We start from the raw sequence: 22,703 nt of genomic DNA, 5'->3' as shown, positions 1-22,703 counted from the left end.
GTGTGCCACAACGGGTCTCAGGGGCCACGTTCAGAATGCGTTGGGCAATGGGTGCCGGCAGTTCAGCTACGTTTGCAGTCGGACCACTGAATAATGCATTCCGTCTTCAGGCCATAAGTGGCCCATTGGGACCATCCGACCGCCGTGTCATCCTCAGCTGAGGATGCGGATAGGAGAGGCACATGGTCAGAACACCGCTCTCCCGGTCGTTATGAGAGTTTTCTTTGACTGGAGCCGCTACTATTCGGTCGAGTAGCTCCTCAATTAGCATCAGGAGGCTGAGTGCACCCTGAAAAATGGCAACAGCGCATGGCGGCCCGGGTGGTCACCCATCCAAGTTCCGGCCACGCCCGACAGCGCTTAACTTCGGTGATCTGACGGGAACCGGTGTACCCACCAAGGCAGGACCGTTGCCTGGACCACTGACCATGGCATCTTTTAGACAACCCCACAGCCAGAAGTCACACGGATTAAGATAAAGTGGTCTGGAAGGTCAGGCTGTAAGGAAATGACACCTGCCGGCTGGTGTGGCCGAGCGGTTCTAGGCGCTTCAGTCTGGCACCGCGTGACCGCTACAGTCGCAGGTTCGAATCCTGCCTCGGGCATGGATGTGTGTGATGTCCTTAGGTTAGTTAGGTTTAAGCAGTACTAAGTTCTAGGAGACTGATGACCTCAGATGTTAAGCCCCGTAGTGCTCAGTCATTTGAACCATTTTTTTTAAAATGACACCTAATAGTTCTAACATTTCCAAAATGCCTCAGCATCATCTGCTTCACTGGCTGTGCAATGTGCGGAAGACTGCCATCTTGCATGAAAATGATGCTATCCACACATCCACGGTGTTCAAGGATTGGAATGACGTTGGGGTACAGGCACTGTTCTTGCAAAAGAGCTTTACCAACTGCGAGCGATCCTGTATTCCTATTGTAGTGGCGTAGCAAGACAGCCAAGCCACTCGGAGGTAGCCGAAAGGCACGCGTTAAGCTCACGCAGATTGGCGTGAGGTCTGGAACAAGGTAAAGTAATTATCCTATAAAGAAAAGAACGTAGTTCTTGGAATACTTAACTTTAATCCACAATTGGAGAACATCGCTCTTGTTTAGACATTATTACACTGAATATAAACTGGTAATGGCGCCTTGCTAGGTCGTAGCAAATGACGTAGCTGAAGGCTAAGCTAACTATCGTCTCGGCAAATGAGAGCGTATTGGTCAGTGTAGCTTCGCTAGCAAAGTCGGCTGTACAGCTGGGGCGAGTGCCAGGACGTCTCTCTAGACCTGACGTGTGGTGGCGCTCGGTCTGCAATCACTGACAGTGGCGACACGCGGGTCCGACGTATACTAATGGACCGCGGCCGATTTAAAGGCTACCACCTAGCAAGTGTGGTGTCTGGCAGTGACACCACACCTACCATTTTGCAGTTTCTTCAGTTTTAATCTACAGTTCATAATCAATTAATTGCGGTCAGACTCCACATCTACCACTGGAAGTGTCTTACAATTTAAAACCTGGTTCCTAATTCTCTGTCTTACCATTATATAATCTATATTAAATCTTCCGGTGTCTCCAGGCCTCTTTCACGTATATAACCTTCTTTCATGGTTCTTAAACCAAGTGTTGGCTATGTTTGAGTTATGCCCTGCGCAAAACTCTACCAGTTGGCTTCCCTTTTCATACCTTACCCCCCAGTCCATACTCACATTCTACTTTTCCTTTTCCTACTATCGAATTCCAGTCCCCCCTGACTTAAATTTTCGTCTCCCTTAACTATCTGAATAATTTCTTTTATCACATCATACATTTCTTCAATCTCTTCATCATCTGTGGAGCTAGTTGGCATATAAACTGGTACTAATGTGGTAGGCGTGGCCTTCGTGTCTATCTTGGCTACAATAATGCTTTCACAATGCTGTTCGTAGTAGCTTATCCGCGCTCCTAGTCTTTTTATTCATTATTAAACCTACTCCTACGTTACTGCTACTTGATTTTGTATTTATAGCCCTATATTCACCTGACCAGAAGTCTTGCCCCTGCCACCGAATTTCACTAATTACTAGTATATCTAACTTTAATCTATCCATTACCCTTTTTAAGTTTTCTAAACTACCTGCCCGATTAAGGAACCTGACATTCCACGCTCCGATCCGTAGAACGCCAGTTTTCTTTTCTCCTGATAACGATGTCCTCCTTAGTACTCTCCACCCGGAGATCCGAATGGGGAACTATTTTACCTTCCCAAGATGACGCCATCATCATTTAACCACACAGTAAAGCTGCGTGCCCTCGAGAAAATTACGGCTGTAGTGTCCCCTTGCTTTCAGCCGTTCGCAGTACCAGCACAGCAAGGCAGTTTTATTTAATGTTATAAGGCCAGATCAGTCAGTCACTGAGACTGTTGTCCCTGCAACTATTAAAAAGGTTGCTTCCCCACACGTTTGTCTGGTCTCTCAACAGATACTCCTTCGTTGTGGCTGCACCTACGGTACGGCAATCTGTATCGCTGAAGCACGCAAGCCTCAAGCCTCCCCACCAAGGGAAAGATCCATGGTTCATGGAAGGTTGGCTGGGCGGGGGGGAGGCGGAAGGTGCAAGGTGCAGACCGGATTATACCTGCACAAAAATTATGCATGTACTACAACATGAGATCCCCAGAACCCTTCTTATGATAACGGAGACACTTTACAACATGTTTCTCCGTGCTACGTCACTTTATGAACTACGTTTTCGCCTCTCACCAGATTTTAAGCGTGTATTTTCCGTGTACATGTAGGGTAGCTTTGAACCCCTGTATCTCGGAAACGGATAAAAGTACCAAGAGAATTTCCAACATTTTTCGAATTCGGGATCTTAGAAATATATCGTAAAACATTGTCATTTGCTGTGCATAGCCGTCTTGGTACGAAAAAACGGTGAAATACATTTTTTGCGCGTTTTCTAAGGAGTCGCCCATGAAGTAATGGTGCCTACATAATCCTGTTAAGGCCCACCGTAAACCACATCAAATGCAAAAGAATCATCCGGCTGGAGTGACTGTGCCGTTCTAGTCGCTCCAGTCTGGAGCCGAGCGACCGTTAAGGTCACAGGTTCGAATCCTGCCTCGGGCATGGATGTGTGTGATGTCCTTAGGTTAGTTAGGTTTAAGTAGTACTAAGTTCTAGGCGACTGATGACCTCAGAAGTTGAAAGAATCAACCGTTTTGCTGCATAGGGGGAGGTGTGTCATATCCATAGTTTGACCCTGCGTTGTAGGATGGTAACGCAGAGGCGATCCTTCGGTTTGGTATGCAAATGGTCCCTACCTTTCTATCACCAACAGATCCAGAGGTATGAGCCGTGGATTAGGTAACGCGTGTTGTCGCAGGCGTACCGATAATGAGAGGGGATAACAATGTATGGTCACATTTTACTGCTGCTACAAGAAGATAATTTGTAAAGATCTAAAGTGCATGACAGTAATGCTTTGTCACTCTCCTTAATTCATCATCTCACTCATCACGGGGGGGATGCTGACGCACATTTTCAGATGGATTGAGGGAAGGACATGAAGACATGCATGGAGCATAATTGAATGTCTAAGGGCCTGGTGTCAGTTTTCCGAGCAGACTGGAGTTAGTGAAAGGGCCCTAGCAGCATGGTCGTGGCCTAGGACTGCCAGCGGGTGTCCCTAGTGGGTACAGCGATGAAGAGCAAAACTGAATTATATTACAAGTTATCTGAAGCAAATAGTGCATAAATCAAAGAAAATTCTACAAAACAGTCGCCTGAATGAGGCGGTGCAGCTGTTAAAACACTTACCTCATATGCGGTAGCATAACACTGTCCGGTTACGTTAATGTGAGCCCTTGTCCAGAGGCTGAATAGCCATCTTTTGCAGCGCGGACCGCTGCGAGATGTGCAGGGAGAAAATCAAGGAGGTTCTGGAAGGTACCGACAAGGATGTGGAGTCATGCCAACTCCAGTGCCGTGGCCATCTGCGCTAGGTTTCTCGGTTGAGAATCCATGGCGATTACAGCTCGATCGAGGTGCTCTCGTAGATACTCAAGTGGTTTTGTGGCCAAGAGAGGACGGTAAACTGATCTTGCTGCTCTCTGAACCACGCACGTACACTATAAGGTGTGTGAAACGTTGCCGTGTTCTGCAGAGGAAATACAAACTGCGTGCAGGGTTGGGCATCATCCCCAACGATAGATGTATGCTTCTGTTAATCCGTCGTGCCTTCCATAATGACGAAATCAACCAAGGAATGCTTCGAAATGATTCCCCCGAACATAATGCTCCCTCCTCCGCTCTGGACCCTTCCGACAATTGTTGCAGCATGTTTGCCCATACACAGCAACGTTAACTGAACGGAGGAGGCACTGTTGGTAACCCCTTGGTTCACCTGGATGGTCAGTATCTCAAAAGTTGCTCGTCTGTTCGCCCGTGCACGTCTCCACAGTCGTCATTTACTCCTGTCATCTATGGCCCGTGGTGCACCACAGTTGGCACAGCGTCGGTATTGGATAGCACCATTTTGCATGCACGGTATACTTTATCCAAAAAAAAAATGGTTCAAATGGCTCTGAGCACTATGGGACTTAACATCTGAGATCATCAGTCCCCTAGAACTTAGAACTACTTAAACCTAACTAACCTAAGGACACCACACACATCCATGCGCGAGACAGGATTCGAACCTGCGACCGTAGCGGTCGCTCGGTTCCAGACTGAAGCGCCTATAACCGCTTGGCCACGCCGGCCGGCTATACTTTATCCACGGCTTCACGCGAACAGTTCAGGAACTTAGCCGTTTCTGAAATGCTTCCACCCTTGACCCGAAAGCCCTTTTGGCTGTCAGGTAAATCAACCTACGACAACGACTGCAATATTGTCCACATATCCCTGACACGCTTTGCATATCCTCCAGTGCTAGTGCTGCCACCTGCCGTCTGTGAATTATTATTGCACGTTCACGTCGAACGTAGGTTGTGGGCACATTAATGTGACTTGACCGTGGAGCTTGATATCGGGATGCACAACTGTTCCATTCTCGATGTTATCAATGCATATTTAACTCCGTAGTATGTATTGGGAGTTCATAAAAAATATTATTTTATGTCGATTATCACTTACAGCAACCGTAAGTATTTCCATGAGCTGACAGTATATAAACGTGAGTCTCTAGGTTTACATGTATCCCATTAATCGTTATCAGTTTTAGAAATAAGAGCAGTTTGTATGAAACAGACTCATTGATGCTTATTATACTGGGCAGGAGTTCAGAGATTGGTTGTATCCGGTTTCCATTGGAAATACAAAAAGCCAGCTTCATTGGACTACGTACGTATCACTGTTTTACATTAAAAATTTTCAACTTTTCATTCGGTATTCGACTGCTGCTCACTAAGCGCCTCTTCGAGATCCCCTTCTAGTCTACTCTCACGTCTGATAATATCTAGATAAACGTAATTTCCTTTGGTCACATTTTTCTTCATATCTGACATCGGCATCCATTAGAGAAAACGCTGTCAATTTTTGCTAGAACATTTGTTTTCGGCAGACTTCTAAGAGTACCTTCTGTTAAACAGCCATGCTAATGTTGTCCTGAAACGTCTAAAGGCACATGTCGGCACAAAAGGCGTCAAGAGATGACTGCGTCTACTACCAATTACACTTCACATGTATCTGAGATGGCTGCTTCATTACATCTTAAAAGATTTTATTGTTGAATTATAAAAATATTAATCTTGTTACTGTGGTTACGAGAGCTACTAATGATAACCAACTTTGTATTTTCCAATTCGCTTCCAGTCGTGATTCCATATTTACCGATCGTATGTGACGATACTTCTACAGTTCTTCTCGAAGCTGTAGCACAGTCCACGAACTGTTTACTGAAATGAAAACCATTTGGCACTGCATTGATTCCTGTGGCGCACCGGAGGTACTTCTCTGCCCTACTGTACTGAGACCGTTCCGATTCTCTTTGTGCTGTTTAGGTGAATGGTGGCTTTGACGTGGTCTTGTGTAAGCACGTAGGTTATCATTGACGTGTTTGCGAGAGTACTCCGTCTAAATGGAAACACCAACGTGGAACTCTCTGGTCACAAAAGAGATAGCAGAGCATACGACGTTATGTAACTACAGTAGCGCGTTTGCTGTAAACATTTATCCACGATCAACAGGCGGGGGAAACGACTAGTACAGTTCTAACAATGGTATGAAAATGATTTGAATGTGACCTTTTATTAACCTTTCAACCGGAAATATTCAACGAAACCGTTTGAAATTTAAATTAGTATTACGGGACAAAGATTTGAAGCCACCTCCTTTCAAACAGGAACCAAGCCTTTCCTCAATCTACAACCTCACTCACACCGTAATCTGTTTCCACCTCGATATGTTTAGGTAAACCTCCAACTAGATTATACTTTAAACTTCCTGGCAGCTTGGAAGGTAGGAGACGAGGTACTGCCGGAAGTAAAGTTTTAAGGACATAGGTGGCTCGTTGGGAGGGCACTTTCCCGCGAAAGGCAAAGGTCCTGAGTTCGAGTCTCGGTCCACCACACAGTTTTAATCTGACAGGTAGTTTCAAATCAGCGCACACTCCGCTGCAGAGTGAAAATTTCGTTCTAGATTGTAGTTGCAGAATCCAGTTGAGATATTCCTGTAAAGTGTTGTGGGGCGGCGAGTGGGTAACAAGAATACGTATACTACAAAGATATGAATCCTGAAAATTTCCTTAACAAGTTACCTGCAATTTATATTCCGCTTGCTAACATTCCAGATTTCCTAAGCTAAATAAAAGTACTTAACAATGTGAGCTAATGAGAAACCTGATTCTTAAATTACATAGCCACAGCTCCAAGAGGAAATTCATATTTTCAACTTACGTTTGGTTCACACTGAAACGAATAAGTGGTATCCACTGTATGGGTACACAAGGGCAACAGGAATATATGAAACGGCTTTGTTGAAAGTAAAGGGCCATAGCTGATGGTCCTGGTTAACCTGTAACTAGATACCGAATAATAACGAAGGCATTCAGCTTACATTTACTTCACAAGAAGTACACACATGGTAAAAACTGTACATAGGGAACATTTAAGATCAAAAGTAACAAAATGCACATGAACATTTAACTGTGTCAGTCACACACATAATACACACATGCTTGACCCTCAAGGTGCTGAGAAATATTGGTCTTATCTCGGGAGACAGCGACAAAATCAAATTTACCCCGCCCGGCTAGCTGCGCGGTCTAACGCGCCGCTTCCCGAACGGGAAGGCGTGCTGGTCCCCAGCACGAATCCGCCCGGTGGATTTGTGTCGAGGTCCGGTGTGCCGGTCAGCCTGTGGATGGTTTTTAAGGCGGTTTTCCATCTACCTCGGCGAATGCGGGCTGGTTCCCCTTATTCTGCCTCAGTTACACAATGTCGGCGATTGCTGCGCAAACAGTGTCTCCACATAAGTGTACACCATAATTACTCTACTACGCAAATATTTGGGCTTACACTCATCTGGTATGGGACGTTCGCGGGGGTGGGGAGGGGGGGACCACTGGGGGCCGAACCACACAATAACCCTGGGTTCGGTGTGGGGCAGCGGTGGGGTGGATGGTCTGCTGTGGCCTGTTGTGGGCTTGTGAACCACTGAGGGCTACGGCAGGACAAAGCCTCCCGTCTCGTTTCTAGATCCCCGGTTTAATACACAATATACACAAATAAAATTTAAATGACGTGGCAGAAATAATGGTTTTACCCATGGTACAATGAGGTGCTATTGACACACGCACAGGGATTGATATGAGCACTTGGCAAAGTAATCATGAATGGAAGGAAGTAGCTACAATAAGAAACATTACTACTGCTTTATCAAACTCTAACGTCATGGTTCCGTTCGTGAAATTCGCACTATGCCAGTCACAGTTAAATTCAAACACCGAAGCGAGAACACTTACCAGTCTTCACAGTACCAGAATCGGAACCCCTTTACAATACTGTTCCAGTATTGGACCCCGGTTAATACCTTTGCTATTATTCGGTTAACCTCTCACACTCGTTGGACCATCAGCATACTTATATATGAGGCACTTTACTTTCAACAAATCCGTTGTTTAAATTGCTACTTCTATTGTGTACCCATACAGCGGATACTTTTCATTTAGCTCACGCTACCAAGATAGACAATTTAATATGAACGAAACAGCTCTTGGCACAGTTCAGATTCTAAATCCTATAAGAGTTCCATTAATTACAGTTTCTGTTTAAATAAGACATCGGGCGGTCTAGTCAGTGACAGTTTTGCTTGCGTAAAAAGTGGAAAGTTTGGTGCTCCACTCGTCATGCGGATTTTAGAGACGGATGCCAAACGAAAACTAGCTAAGCCGAAACGGATGAGGCAAATAATACTATTTGCTCTTTAAAAATTTCTTAACATGCGCACGAAAGTTCAAAATTGTTAAGTACAAGTCAGGTTCTACCATAGTCTAACTCGCGATTTCTGAAAGTTTCTCCGCATACAGCCATCAGAGGTACGCGCTCACCGCTACTTCCGTCTCGAAGTAAATACAATGAGCGGCTCCAACAAAGTGATTCAGACTGATCTTGCTGTGTTACTTTTATTCTCTCGGTGCGATCGGTAATGGAAACTTTCGATTTGAAGCCGCAAGTGCACCGAACTGTGTTCTCAAAAAGTATCCTCTCGCATCACTGCATCTCAAATATCTCTTATAGTTGCGGTTCTGTTTTTATGTACAACAGGTAACTGTTTACAGAACATACTTTTTAAATTTATATTCTTTATTCAAATAAATACAGCTTGTGCACCTTTTCAACTGGGACTCTGATTCGTCCTTGTCCCCCGATTTGGTCCCTTTCCCAGCACTATATCATTACTATTACATTAATTTTTTTTTTTAAATTAGTTCGTCATTACTAATTTACCACAAGAATATCTTGCTGAAATTTCTAGATACTGACAGACATCTAAGGGGTAGATAACGTACAACATTTCTGTTAATTCCAGGCAAATGATACATTGGTAACAGATGTATGCAGTGTTGCAGTACTTTCTTTACAAACATTTCATAAATGTTACTCAAAAGATTGGGTTGTCAGGTTCAGTGGATGTTGCCATAGAGTACCTCAGACCAGACAGTGCACATAACTTCTCTAACGTTAACATGACCCTCACTATCAAAGCAGTGTACGCTTGACACAGTCACGTCGATTAAATATTTGGGCGTAAAAAATGGTTCAAATGGCTCTGAGCACTATGGGACTCAACATCTGAGGTCATCAGTCCCCTAGAACTTAGAACTACTTAAACCTAACTAAACCAAGGACATCACACACATCCATGCCCAAGGCAGGATTCGAACCTGCGACCGTAGCGGTCGCGCGATTCCAGACTGTAGCGCCTAGAACCGCTCGGTCACTCCGGCGTAACATTGCAGAGCGATATGAAGTGGAACAAGCATGTAATGGCAGTTGTGGGGAAGGCGGATAGTCGTCTTCGGTTCATTGGTAGAATTTTGGGAAGATGTGGTTCATCTGTAAAGGAGACCGCTTATAAAACACTAATACGACCTATTCTTGAGTACTGCTCGAGCGTTTGGGATCCCTATCAGGTCGGATTGAGGGAGAACATAGAAGCAATTCAGAGGCGGGCTGCTAGATTCGATACTGGTAGGTTTAATCATCACGCGAGTGTTACGGAAATGCTTCAGGAACTCGGGTGGGAGTCTCTGGAGGAAAGGAGGCGTTCTTTTCGTGAATCGCTACTGAGGAAATTTAGAGAACTAGCATTTGAGGTTGACTGCAGTACAATTTTACTGCCGCCAACTTATATTTCGCGGAAAGACCGCAAAGATAAGACAAGAGAGATTAGGGCTCGTACAGAAGCATATAGGCAGTCATTTTTCCCTCGTTCTGTTTGGGAGTGGAACAGGGAGAGAAGATGCTAGTTGTGGTACGAGGTACCCTCCACCACGCACCGTATGGTGGATTGCGGAGTATGTATGTAGGTGTAGAAGTAATGCACATCATAAAATCTTTAAAGTAAAAACAAATCTAGTGGTTATGATAAAATATTTAAAAAATTTAATTAAGGAGTGTGCTTCTGAGTTAAGTAACATATTAATCTATCTCTTTTAGCAGTCGTTTATCAGTCGAAAGTTTCCTGAATGGTTGAAGTATTCTAAAGTTAAGTCTCTGTTTAAGAAAGCAGATAAAGACTAAAGGGTTCTACTATTGAAAATGCTATCTACACATACAGCGAAAATTTACTTAAATCATTAGACAATAAATTGTAGGTTACAGGTATATTCTGTTATCTTTCATACGAATTTGACTGTGTAAATCACAATATCCTTTTAAGTTAACTAGAATATTACGATTTAAGAGGAAATTCTGCAAAATTTCAGTTCCTGTATCTCTGATAGGAAACAAAGTATATCTATAGGAAAGAGACATGAACTAAGCAATCAGGCATCAACCAACTGGGAATTAGTGGCATGTGGCATCCCACAAGGTTCCATCTCAGGGCCCTTGCTTTTTCTTGTGTATATCAATAACCTTTCATCGGTAACATTACCAGATGCCAAGTTTGTTTTATTTTCAGATAATACAAACATTGCAATAAATAGCAAATCAAATGTAGTCTCAGAAATATCGGTTAATGGAAATTTCATGGACATTAATAAATGGTTCCTTGCCAATTCTTCGCCACTAAACTTTGAAAAAACACACTACATGCAGTTCAGAACTTGTAAGAGGTTTCCCATAAGTATATGCCGAAAATCTGATAAGACAGATAGAAATGGGCAGTGTTAAATTCGTCACACTACAGCTTGATAATAAAATTGGCTGTGAGGAGCATACAACAGAATTGGTGAAGTGCCTAAAAAAGTCTGTGTTTCCAATGTGAATGTTGTCAGTCATAGGGGATATAAAAATGAAAAAGTTGACATGCTATGCTTACTTTCATTGCAGAAAGTCATATGGGACTATCTTACGCGGCAACTCATCAACCCAAGCTAAGGTTTTCCGGGTGCAAATATGTGTATTAAGAATTATTTGTGCTGTGAACGCAAGAACTTCCTAAAGAGGCCTGTTTAGGAAACTAGGGATATTAACTACTACTTCCCAATATTTTTATTTCTTAATGAAATTTGTCATTAAAAGTATATCTCTTTTTTAAACAAATAACTCAGTTCATGGAATCAATACTAGAAATAAGAATAATCTTCACGAAGTTTTAAAGTCACTTACTTTGGTCCAGAAAGATGTCCATTATTCAGGAACACACACTGCCAGCAACCACAAACAGTTTACCTACCGATAAAGTCCGTTTTAAGAGGAGACTAAAGGATTTGTTGGTGGCCAACTCCTTCTACTCCATCTGATGATTGTGTGTGTGTGTTTGTTTGTTTGTTTGTGTGTTTGTTTGTTTGTGTGTTTGTTTGTGTGTTTGTTTGTTTGTATTTGTTTGTTTGTGTGTTTGTTTGTGTGTTTGTTTGTTTGTGTGTTTGTTTGTTTGTGTGTTTGTTTGTGTTTAGGTCTTTGACTCTAGTGAGATATGTCGTGTATTGTTGTATGTATCAAGTTCCTATGAATTAAAGTGTGTTCCGTATTCCGTACCCATGCGTCGTCTATCATTGGCTATTGCTACGTCCCAGAGTTTCACAGTGTTGCAAAATGATTCTTCTATTCAGTGTTTAGTACCTCATAAATGGAACTACATTTCAATGTTTTTGACTCATCATCCAAGACGATCATTCCACTGGCGATCTGTGGAAGGTACATTAGCATACTCGTATTGGTTTTACATAAAATATTTGTGCATTCTTGTTCTTCTGATATGTTCTACATCCTGGATTATCTCCTCCCTATGGATCACCTGGAACGAAAATTACATCTAATCTAAGCTAATGGGGCAAAACGTGTTCGCCTGCATATCGGGTGATGTTGATTTGTACACCTCTCTACACTATTCTTTTGATTCTGGCACGAAATGCTTTTGTTTACTTGAGTTCGGTGTGGTCCGTTGTTCTGTATGGCGCTGTTGTAGTGTAGTGGCACCAGCCGTGTTAGTTGCAAAGCGAAGTGGTAATCTCGGTACGGTGGCAGCATCATCGTGTTTACGCCGGAGAAACAAGAAATGCGTAAGTTATGCTGGCGTACACTCCAATACTCGTGCAAGTGGAGCGTTGTTACACACTGCCTGTCTTTAGCCACATTTACATGCCGCACGATCTGTGGGATACGAAAATCTAATTTCGCAATCGGAATGTCATGTCTACTGTCGTGTTTACATGTTAGCCCTGAATCTATTTTTCTAACCAGAACAAATATTGGTTTTTGAGTATCACTTGTCTAACACGAATGGACTGTGTACGTAAACCTGCTGTTCCGATTCAGACAAGTCTGTGAAGTGAGATTATCACCACCTTCGTGGTTTATTTTTGTTTTTTTCAATAGGAAGAGGAAGTTGTTCAAGAAGAGATATTTAAAAATCGTATCCATATGAGACTGTCATACTACTCTCGCCAGATAATGCGCATTATGGAAAACAACTGCGAACTGATCACTGGTTGAACGTTATTGTAATCAAAGACTTTGGACGCTTATAATGACTAGACATATTTGGAATGGGTAAATACAATGCGAGTAATCAACAAAAATTATTTCGCGTGATGCTCTAGTCCCATAATTAAAATTAATACTCTTCTTCAAAACAGTGGCGTAGTATAGGGACAAGCGATAAGTTCTGGGTTCGTATTGCTGCAGATGATTTGAAATTTTTATTTTTCAATCCTTATCAAACTGTCTTGATTGATTATTTTTACAGAATTAATTGTATTTATTTTGATTCTAATCCTTTGACATGTCATTTAATCATTGTATTAACTTTTCTATTTGCACACAGAATTAAAGGAGGTTCCAAAAATTCGATCCCACCCCTCCCCTTATGAGCTATCGAATGTTTTGTCATCAGCAAATGTTTGTGGACGAGAGTGTTTGCAAGTAAGAGAGAGTAGAGGCAATAATTTTACAAATTAGCCCGCTACAAGGGATAATACAGTTGTAGCTAATTAGTTTTGCTTTGTTAGTTCAGAAATTCAGAACATATTTCAGCATACGTTTATCTCGTTCCGTCAAAAACAGATGAAATGTGATTCCCCTCAAGTAAAGTTAAGACTTCATGATCAGCACAGTACTTTTTTTCTTAACTCCACATAAAATCACTTCGTCCAAGTAATCAACAATTTAAAAGGCAAGTAGAAACATCATAACTATCGTGTTGCAGGCATTTTTGTTTTAGGAGTCATATACAAGAAGTGAACCCAGAGTGACACCGATATCATCGCCTGCATGCACAACAATAAAACGGGATTTTTATTTGACTGTACTCCTCTCTCGGTGTGACTTTGCCAAAATTTATTTACAGAGTAATGCGTGTGAGTCCATGTTTCATCTAAGCAAATTACTGGCCACTTTGATTCTGGCCGGCCGTTGTGGCCGAGCGGTTCTAGGCGCTTCAGTCCAGAATCGCGCTGCTGCTACGATCGCAGGTTCGAATCCTGCCTCAGGCATGGATGTGTGTGCTGTCCCTAGGTAAGTTAGGTTTAAGTAGTTATAAGTCTAGGGGACTGGTGACCTCAGATGTTAAGTCCCATAGTGCTCAGAGCCATTTGAACCATTTGATTCTGACGCTTGATTAATTATATTCTGGTTGGCTTCGTGTTCCTTGTTCCGTAATTTGCGGACGATATTCTTACTCAATGTTTTAACATTTTGGCTGCACGTCCGTCGCCTTCTGTCTCTGTGCTGTTCATTTTTGGAACACAACCTACGACCAGCTTAGAGAGAGAAGTGATGACACTTTCTGCAGGACCTGACCATCATTTTGCAGGACAATGCTCAAGCACGTACAGTCCAAGCTGTTACTGGTTTGTTTGACTGATGGGGCCGCTAAGTGCTATACCACCTACTGCACTCCCCTGACTTAAGCCCTCGTAAGTTCAACTCGATTTCTAAACTGAAGGAAACACTTCACGGCATTCGCTTCAGAATTGCTACAAATTGGTCGGGCAATGGACGGCACCGCTCGAACTGTCAACGCAAGTGGCACTGCTAAGAGTATCCTACCACTTCCACATCGCTGCCGACGGGTTATACACAGTGCTGGCGACTATTTTGAAGGTCATTTAAACTTTGAAACACATATCTATTTTATACTAGCTATAAATACATAGTTGCCACTATTAAAGTTCCAACCCTCGTATCATAGGACCACTTCCCGTTTGAGATATTTTTTCTCGAATAAACATTGTTCATCGTAGTACTCTGTCGTGTACATCAATTATAGACGTTAGAATAGAAACCTTTTTATTAAACTATTCATTTAACTTTTACTTTACATTTATGTGTATTTAATTAGCATTTCTATCCAATGGATAGACTAATTGACTGCAGAATCACAACTGCAAGTTATTACTCGTATTTGTAACGAATTAGCTGCGGGACATGAAAGCAGACGTGTGCAGCTCGACCCTTTGACTACATCGAGCTATTGTAGCTTAAATAGAGACGTGCATAACCCAAGCACCTAAAGTCCGAACAACTACAGGTAAACACGCAGCTAGTTTGCTTGTATGGGATGCTGTTAGGCACAGAAACTAATCAGCAGCAACCGTTAGGTACCATCTCAAGTAGTTACAAACACAGAATGGTTTTCAACACTCTACGAGTTGAGAACTGAAGCAAGAAAAGATAGTAAACTGACAACATGGCGCAAGAGGGATGACCTCATAATGTTGGTTTCAAAAATGTTGTAAGGAAGCTAATATCTAACATAAAAGTAACTATTCAGTTACCGACACAGCAGAAAAGAGCGTCTGGAAGGTGAAGTTGCGACATCCTGAAGCCAGCAACAGTGCTGACGAGCTCAGCAAACTAGGGCACATATGGCCATCCCTACCGATGGATAACGTCAAGGGCATAGCGCAGTGAGTACCTGTACCCCGTCTTCCACACCTTACTTCTCAGTATTTCTCCGCTGTGATTCAGTGTTACAGCATCTACTACTGAGGCAGAACCTGTAACGCTCAGTCTGTGACCTACTGAGATGACTACAATCCAAAATGCCATCAATAACTAGATCTGAGGAACATAGCTTCCGCTGCGTCATCCTGGCCGTCGCTGATGGGAAGATTTTGGCGCCTTATAAGACCAGAACCTCTGCGGGCTCACTGATGGAACCTGGCGAGCTGGTCAAACACCATTACTTATGGCAGCCCACTAATTGCTGCCCCTCGACTCGCAGCTACAGGCAGACTACAGAATCTGAGGCTGCTCTCTCACAAAGAGGCCATAACATATTTGAGGGGCTGAGAGTACAAGTGGTACAAGTGCTTCCTCAAGCAAGCTGAGTAAATAAAAGCCAAAGTTAAATGGCTGTTTACAAATTATATGAACTACTATCGAAGCAGCATATATTTTTTCTAGTGCCTCGCATTATTTTTATAATGTATTAAAAACTCTTATAATCTTAAAAATTTTTAGAGCGTAACAGGAACAAGTGCAAAAATATTTCATTTACTGTGCTGTATTTTGAAATTTCTTCGTACAAGCAGCATGATATACATATTACAATACATGTTCATTGTAAAAGAAGGATGTGTGAGTAATTAAGGCGAAAGTCATATAACAAGCTGAAAAAACAGTTAATTAGCAAATACAATTAAAATACCAAAACGGAAAGATATTCATGTGGTTCCAACACATATGAGAGACTATTCATAGTCACTTTCTATAGTCCCCTCAGTGTTTATCGAATCATGATCATTTCCTTCTATGCTATCTCTTGAAGAATGCCCTTCCTGCACAACACTCTTGATGCTGTACCACTGCGTTGAGCATTTTTCAGTCTTCCTTGTTCACTTTTTTGGCCACATCTTCTTTCTCCACTTCCTCTTCTTACACTCACAATATCTGCTGTCTGAAATGGGATACATTATCATAGAACTCATGATAAAATGGAGAGATTTAGTTGTTCATCTTTTCCATTTCTCAAATTTTATTTCAGAGTCATCTTGATTCAAAGGCTGTAGAAGAGGAAGGTATTGATGGGGAGCAAAGATTACATCTTCAAAAACCGCTTCCATAACGTCAAGATCACGGTTTAGTGAATACTTGAACTGCACTGCAAGAGGATTTTCTTTGATGGTTCAGATCCACTTGGTATTCCTTCCTTGTATATTGTTTCCTTCTGCGTCTTTAGCAACTTTATGCCTTGCTATCACCTCCGTGACTTAAATGAAAAGCATTTCTTTTTTTTTTTCATTTTCGCTACGGAAAACTTTCTGCTGACCTGCTTCACTGCTGCCATCCTGTTTTGGCGAACAAATACGTGTTTGAAGTGTCTCTTTGCCTTTTTAGAAAGAGACTAAAATCTTTATCACATTCCATGTATCTCTAGACAAGTTCAAGGACCTTATTATATATTGTGTCGAGACGCTGATTTTGCTTCAAGATGTATAAATGATATTTCAAATATGGCCTATTTAAACATGCATTAAATAGTACTAAAAGTACTCTTAAAAGCATACGCATTAGTCTATTGCTGTGCTTTAGCAAAAATGCATACTGAATTCGCCATTTCACTTATACTAGTTGTATTCTGAATGCAGTCCAGGAATTGATTTAGAGCTTGAAGTTTATCACCAGATAGTGCGACACTATAGAGGAAATCGCTTGTACTTCTTGTATTCAGAAGAGATCCATATTTAAACTTTCCAAATGTACATTTAAATAATTTTCTTGTGAAATGTCACTTGTACCACTTGTACTCTGAGCCCCTCAGTTCTCCTTGACAACGGGCACCTCGCGTGTAGCTGCTGGCTGCCTTTCCAGTGCGCAGTCTCCGACGTCGACGAGAGCGACCTGGGAATCCGGTGAGAAGAGCTACAGGCCAACGCTGGCTGTGTTTGTAGTGCTGCCAGGACAGAGACCGCTCCTGCAGTAGCTGTTGCTAAGTGAGCCACTTCACAGCCGCGCCGACAGAGGGTCGCCCTGGCGTCAGCAGATACCGACTGGCGAGCGCCCTGCTACCTCGCTTGGCTGCCGGCCATCTGGGGAGGACGACTCTGTACTTCCTGTTGATAAATGTACACTACTGGCCACTAAAATTGCTACATCAAGAAGAAATGCCGATGATAAACGGGTATTCATTGGACAAATATATTATACTAGCACTGACATGTGATTACATTTTCACGCAGTTTGGGTGCATAGATCCTGAGAAATCAGTACCCAGAACAACCACCTCTGGCCCTAAAAACGGCCTTGATACGCCTGGACATTGAATCAAACAGAGCTTGGATGGCGTGTACAGGTACAGCTCCCATTCAGCTTCAACACGATACAACAATACCACGTATTGTGACGAGCCAGTTGCTCGGCCACCATTGACCAGACGTTTTCAGTTGGTGAGAGATCTCGATAATGTGCAGGACATGGAAGCAGTCTAACATTTTCTGTATCCAGAAAGGCCCGTACAGGACCTGCGACATGCGGTCGTGCATTATCCTGCTCAAATGTAGGGTTTCGCAAGGATCGAATGAAGGGCAGAGCCACGGGCCGTAACACATTTGAAATGTAACGTCCATTGTTCAAACTGCCATCAGTGCGAACAAGAGGTGACCGAAACGTGTAACCAATGGAACCCCGTACCATCACGCTAGGTGATACGCCAGTATGGCGATGACGAATACACGCTTCCTACGTGCGTTTGCCGCGATGTCGTCAAACACGGATGCGACCATCATGATGCTTTAAACAGAACCTGCATTCATCCGGAGAAATGACGTTTTGCCGTTCGTGCACCCATGTTCGTCGTTGAGTACACCATCGCAGACGCTCCTGTCTGTGATGCAGTGTCAAGGGTAACCGCAGCCATGGTCTCAGAGCTGATAGTCCATGCTGCTGCAAACGTCGTCGAACTGTTCGAGCAGATGGTTGTTGTCTTGCAAACGTCCCCATCTGTTGACTCAGGGATCGAGACGTGGCTGCACGATCCGTTACAGTCATGCGCATAAGATGCCTGTCATCTCGACTGCTAGTGATACGAGGCCTTCGGGATCCAGCACGGCGTTCCGTATTTCCCTCCTGAACCCACCGATTCCATATTCTGCTAACAGTCATTGGATCTAGACCAACGCGAGCAGCAATGTCGCGATACGATAAAGCGCAATCGCGATAGGCTACAATCCGACCTTTATCAAAGTCGTAAACGTGATGGTACGCATTTCTCCTTACACCAGGCATCACAACAACGTTTCACCAGGCAACGCCGGTCAACTGCTGTTTGTGTATGAGAAATCGGTTGGAAACTTTCCTCATGTCAGCGCGTTGTAGGTGTCGCCACCGGCGCCAACCTTGTGTGAATGCTCTGAGAAGTTGATCATTTGCATATCACAGCAACTTCAACCTGTCGGTTAAATTTCGCGTCTGTAGCGCGTTATCTTCGTGGTATAGCAATTTTAATGGCCAGTAGTGTATAAACTGGCAGTAGTGTTTCCTTAAAGCTTTATGGCGTTCGACAGATCCTCATTACTGCATTCCTCACGGCGCTAACCTGACGATTTAAAGGCCAAGATCCTGGTCCTCTATAATGAAATCGCAGACTAGACGTTTGCCAGATAAACGTGAATGTGTGGTACGAGCTGCCACTTTCATGGTTAGAACAAATGTACGTGAAATGCAAGCTTTTCTGTTAAGTTCCCATCTAAGTGATCTCAAATTTCACCCACAGCCCGTGGTTGCGGAATGTGGTACAACCATTATGAGGCACCAGCACAATTGTTGATGTAAGACATCTAAAGCATATACGGTACAGGACGAATAAGCCGAGCAGGACATCTACCTCCTAGATCAGTTGACCTCATCCCACTGACTTTCTTCTGCTTGGGTTCATCTCGAAAGTGCAGTGTGTATTACTCCCACCGATACGATTGAAGAACTGACGCGTCAAATTGTACATTTGAGTGGTTCCATGCCCTCTTTTGCATGTCTCCTCTCATATTCATCAATTTTATTAATCTTCTATGTCATTGCACGTTAGTACCAGACCGAATAAGATTATTGTAATGAGAGTATTTGTGCTGAGAGCTCAAAAAATACTTTTCACTTGATTCCTAAACATGTTGCTTTACTTCCCTGGGTGGCCTGTGCGAGGCGAGCATTGGAGTACGCGACACACTGAGTTTCTGGTTGGGGGTTGCACTTCTCCGAATACTGAGGGGTTCATAGAATAGGCGTAAGCGCCTGGCGGAACGACTGACGTCGGTCGAGTTTCGCCTATTGTATGCAGGGCGAAACGACCTGAGAGACGTCTGAATGTCGCCACAGTTTGTGTTTACCGTTACGGCACGTCCGGAGCGCAGATTCATAGCACCGACTGGCACTGCATTGTCCTCCTGATTCTGAGAATACTTTTGGACTGTGTCCTGCTGGGTGCGACTGTCTGGCGCCGGATGGCCGGTGGTCTAGGCAGGTTGTTTTTGTAACCGGTCAAACGGCAAGTTCAGTGCCCTCAGCTGAATAGCAGAGGCATGAGTGGTCAACTTAAACTGAGGCTAGTTGACGTCATAAAGCCCTGCTCGAAATTGGAGCGAACGGTCGCTATTGGCGCGAATGATGCTCTGCTACAGTATGGGGGAATTTTGGAATTAAAACTGAATGCTGATTCGCAGTTTTCGAGGAGAGTAGGGAGTAAAGCAATGTTAGCTTTGCTCTTGGGTTGCGCAGACGGGGAAGTCGAGATATGATCTTCCTCGGAGACGGACGGTCTTGCGACTCGGTCGCTCGTTTTCGGTAGAACTTAGAATTCTCGGACAGCCTTCGCGACCCGGGGCTGACACAGAGTTGCTGCATGGCAGAAGTCGGCGCCTACATCATCAGGATGCTGCCTACCGACGACGTGCTGCAGATTTCAGTACTGGTACAATATTTTGCGGCTCCGGCATTGTAGGACCTTATCAATTTTATACTGAATCCCTCAGCAGCACGCGCGTTCGCTTTGCTACAAGTCCACCTTGCTTGTTTCTCCATGTGATCCCATTTGAGCTCTCACTACTAATTGTGATACTGCTACATAGTCGGTAGATTAATATTTGATTCATTAGGACCTCCAGTCATTATCGTCCATCTATTGCATCACAGAGAGTAGGAGCCCCTTGTTCTCGAGCCAACTCTTATTCTTATAATATTTCAGTATACCCTATCATTTAACGTACTGTGTGTGTGTGTGTGTGTGTGTGTGTGTGTGTGTGTGTGTGTGTGTGTGTCGACAATCATGTGCATTTATGTTCTGATGTATAATCAATCTCATTGTAATATTTAATTCGCATATCATTTCATGGATATAGACAGAATCCCATTTCTTGTTGTTGATTATGATAAAGTTCTATTTTTTTGAGTAGATTACGATTTTTATTAAATTATTGTGAGTGTGCAATCCTTATTTTACCAATTAGCAGGATCCACCAGCATTTCCTTCTGTTACCGTTGTGCGCATAATTAATTAGCTTGTAGATAAGGAGGAGGTCGAGTGCATGTGTCGTTCTCATGCAAGATGCACCCTGGCCCCTCGCACAGTCTTTTCAAGCCTTATGAGATGATCTGGGAATGTCGGAAAGAGTTCGTAACTTGCAGCAAAGGCGATTGCAAAAATGTATCCACATTCGTGGACGACTTATGGGACATGACCAGTAACAGATGCGAGTGCGCAGCAAATTGTAACACGTAATGCGATCCAGTACTATTGTAATTCTTGTTAAGTTCGACCATGCGTGAAATTACTTGTGGATTTAATCCGACAGTTTGCATTTCAAATACATTTGTGCTAACTAGGACAATATTTCGTCCTGAAGACACGGGGCTTGTAACTACAAATTAGTAACTCTCTTGCATGCGGCAAGTTAGCAAACTCGTGTTGACTGGAAAGGTTTGTACTTCTATTACCATATGCTTTGACCTGTGTCAGTACTCGTTGGTAATCATGAAACACGCTAAATAGTAATGGGACGTGCTGTTATTTTATTGTCCGCAGCTCGTGGTCGTGCGGTAACGTTCTCGCTTCCCACGCCCGGGTTCCCGGGTTCGATTCCCGGCGGGGTCAGGCATTTTCTCTGCCTCGTGATTACTGGGTGTTGTGTGCTGTCCTTAGCTTAGGTAGGTTTAAGTAGTTCTAAGTTCTAGGGGACTGATGACCATAGATGTGAAGTCCCATAGTGCTCCGAGCCATTCGAACCATTTGTTATTTTATTACAACTTTATATGGCTAGTTAGTAGTCTGTATTGAAGGCTCTTTTAGTGTTGCACTGCACTTAACGTAGAATTTGATACATATAGGCTAGGTAAAGTTGGAAAACGTCTTAAAATGGGTGGGCGAAAACTGAAATTTGCTTAGATGTCCGATCTGCTCAGGTAATTATCGTAAAATCAAATGTCTCTGAGCACTATGGGACTTAACATCTGAGGTCATCAGTCCCCTAGAACTTGTTGTTGTTGTTGTTGTGGTCTTCAGTCCTGAGACTGGTTTGATGCAGCTCTCCATGCTACTCTATCCTGTGCAAACTTCATCTCCCAGTACCTACTGCAACCTACATCCTTCTGAATCTGCTTAGTGTATTGATCTCTTGGTCTCCCTCTACGATTTTTACCCTCCACGCTGCCCTCCAATGCTAAATTTGTGATCCCTTGTTGCCTCAAAACATGTCCTACCAACCGATCCCTTCTTCTAGTCAAGTTGTGCCACAAACTTCTCTTCTCCCCAATCCTATTCAATACCTCCTCATTAGTTACGTGATCTACCCACCTTATCTTCAGCATACTTCTGTAGCACCACATTTCGAAAGCTTCTATTCTCTTCTTGTCCAAACTGGTTATCGTCCATGTTTCACTTCCATACATGGCTGCACTCCATACAAATACTTTCAGAAACGACTTCCTGACACTTAAATCTATACTCGATGTTAACAAATTTCTCTTCTTCAGAAACGATTTCCTTGCCATTGCCAGTCTACATTTTATATCCTCTCTACTTCGACCATCATCAGTTATTTTACTCCCTAAATAGCAAAACTCCTTTACTACTTTAAGTGTCTCATTTCCTAATCTAATCCCCTCAGCATCACCCGATTTAATCTGACTACATTCCATTATCCTCGGTTTGCTTTTGTTGATGTTCATCTTATATCCTCGTTTCAAGACACTGTCCATTCCGTTCAACTGCTCTTCCAAGTCCTTTGCTGTTTCTGACAGAATTACAATGTCATCGGCGAACCTCAAAGTTTTTACTTCTTTTCCATGAATTTTAATACCTACTCCGAATTTTTCTTTTGTTTCCTTTACTGCTTGCTCAATATACAGATTGAATAACATCGGGGATAGGCTACAACCCTGTCTCACTCCTTTCCCAACCACTGCTTCCCTTTCATGCCCCTCGACTCTTATAACTGCCATCTGGTTTCTGTACAAATTGTAAATAGCCTTTCGCTCCCTGCATTTTACCCCTGCCACCTTCAAAATTTGAAAGAGAGTATTCCAGTTAACGTTGTCAAAAGCTTTCTCTAAGTCTACAAATGCTAGAAAAGTAGGTTTGCCTTTTCTTAATCTTTCTTCTAAGATAAGTCGTAAGGTTAGTATTGCCTCACGT

At 43.1% G+C, this 22,703-nt stretch overlaps 1 pseudogene; it reads right to left on the bottom strand.

Annotated features, from left to right (window-relative positions):
• Positions 1-297: 297 nt before the first annotated feature.
• LOC126250180 (5S ribosomal RNA) lies at positions 298-415 on the bottom strand (annotated as a pseudogene).
• Between the last annotated feature and the right edge of the window lie 22,288 nt (positions 416-22,703).

Source organism: Schistocerca nitens, chromosome 3, assembly GCF_023898315.1.
Source record: "Schistocerca nitens isolate TAMUIC-IGC-003100 chromosome 3, iqSchNite1.1, whole genome shotgun sequence".
NCBI classification, from domain to species: Eukaryota; Metazoa; Arthropoda; class Insecta; order Orthoptera; family Acrididae; genus Schistocerca; species Schistocerca nitens.
This window is presented reverse-complemented; position numbering and strand designations above follow the sequence as displayed.